Below are 2,323 nucleotides of genomic sequence, written 5' to 3'. Positions count from 1 at the left end.
CATCGTGAGGTCACGCCCCTTTAAATTCGTCCCTGAGGACCGATCGTCTGAGGCAGACGGTTCAGAGGAAACCGCTCAGACTGTGGGTCGAGCTCTCCTCCTCCTCGCCACGTCTTCCTCCGTGCTAAGAGCGGTTGGCACCTCCTTTGAGTGATCTAAAGGTGACAGCAGCAGGAAGACCCTGACCCTGAACCTTAAGATGACCCCTCAACATCCTTCAGAGGGGCTGACAGGAGGCTTCTGTTACCTGTGGACACAGACTCACCGTCATCACAGCAGGCTGCGACTGATGGTTTTTCCTTTTAAGGAGTTAAAACAGGTGGACATGAAGACAGAAGGCGCTAAATGTGACGTAAACTGATCGACTCCACCTCCAGAGTCTCTGAGGCCCGAGAGGTCGACGAGACGCCGTGACCTTTGTGACACACTGACCACCTCTGTCTCAACACGACCTTTAAAAACAGAGCAGCTGTGGAGGACAGCTAAGATGAGCTCAGCATCCGCGGCGGCGCCGGCCGGGGCCCGTCTGCTGACGTGCACGTTTGGAATGTGTGGTAGAAACTGCTGGAATATAAAAAGACCACTTTAATCACACTACAAAATATAGAAATCAGAAGAAGAATCACGTCATACTAAAAAATAGAAACTGGATAGAAACGCATCTGCTATGTACTCGACCGTGGAGACGTTAACAACGAGCGGAGAAGGAGGCGGTGGCGGCGGTGTATGGCTAAAACACTGGGATCATTCTCCCGATCTGTCCGGCTGTGCCGACAGCAGGAATGGAAACCAAACAGAGAGCAAATTCCACCTTTCTGCAGATTGTCATTTGCTTTTTGTTGTGTGTGATTCAGAAACATCCTCTCTGAGAAACAGGAAGTGATGCGATGATTTCATCAGACCATCTCAAAGGTTTTATGAACTTATTCCTTAAGAAATCCAACAAAAGACGAATAATAACAAGGTCGCCAGAGGTCGTTTCAAAGGAGCAGAAGGTATCGAGGAGGATGAACAGAACGGCTTCGAACATTCGACCCTGGCGTGAGCAGGAAGTTAAAGGAAGTCAGGAACATAAAGCAGAAGTGCATCGAACTGTTCCTGCGTTTCCTCTGAACTTTATGGAGTCCTCAGAGTCCGTACAGGCGATTCTGAAGGCGATCACAGAGAAAGACTGCTTCAAAGGACGTGTTTGGAGACTTCAGGACATCCTCCCCGACAGCAGGAAACCAATCGCACGCTGCCATTCAAAGTAAACAAACAGCTGTTTGTCTAACGGGGGGATCTCGTTTATTTCTCACAAACATTTGGGAGCTTCGAGGCTTTTGGAACGGCAGCAGTGCAGGTGAAACCCCGCCGCGGTCCGAGGGATCGCCACACCTCCAAGTCCCGGGTCTGCTGACGCTGCCGCCACAGCAGAGAGCGGTTCAGCCCATCACAGCACACCTGGACCGGTCCAGGTGACCCAGAGGTGCTGGGTCGCTCTGACTCCGAAAGCCAGGAAGCAGAGGCAGCATCTGAGAGCACAGTGAGGATCAGATGGAGGAAGAGCAGGACGGGACGCCGGGACCCAAACTCTGTTTACGAGGACGAATAAAGTTTGATTGGACATCGGTGTTGAGCGTCCTTTTTAAATGCTTTGAGGTGAAAGGTGGGTCAAAGGTCGTGCCCTCCTGCTCTTCTTCTTGTCTTTTTTTTTTTTTTGCATATTTTTCTCCAGTTTTCCTCTCGCTGATCTTTAATCACAGCTTTCCAAAAACAAAACCTCATCAAATTCAGTCACTTCTGTGTGAAACTTTTCCCAAAGCTCGGGCGCTTCTGTCGCTGCACATGAGCATGAAGGTGTGGGAGTTTGGGTGGAGGCTGTGAGGTCTGAGCTGCCATCACAAACCTTCCAGTGAACGTGGTGATTATCAGCCGCATGACAGAAAACTGTCATGCCACGCCCCCCCTTTGCTTCACAGCAGAGCGGGGCGTGGGGGGTTGGGGGCGGTCCCTCTGAGGAAACATGCATACACTCACACAAAGGGGCTCCGCCCCTTCACATCACAGATGACTGTTGCTTTCCTCGCTGTGCAAAAAGGGAGCAAATTACAGTGAAATGACCGTCGAGCTGAGTAGAAACCATAATAGAAGCAGAGCATCATCCAGGAAACCAGGAGCTTAACGAGCCCAAGTCCCTAACGAGCGCCTGAGGCCTCAACGAGGGCCCAAACTCCTAATGAGCCCGTGGCCCCACGAGCCCGAGGCCCCAACGAGCCCGAGGCCTCAACGAGGGCCCAAACTCCTAATGAGCCCGAGGCCCCACGAGCCCGAGGCCCCAACG

This window comes from Pundamilia nyererei, unplaced genomic scaffold, assembly GCF_000239375.1.
Source record: "Pundamilia nyererei isolate P.nyererei 1_Seehausen unplaced genomic scaffold, PunNye1.0 scaffold00346, whole genome shotgun sequence".
NCBI classification, from domain to species: domain Eukaryota; kingdom Metazoa; phylum Chordata; class Actinopteri; order Cichliformes; family Cichlidae; genus Pundamilia; species Pundamilia nyererei.
This window is presented reverse-complemented; position numbering follows the sequence as displayed.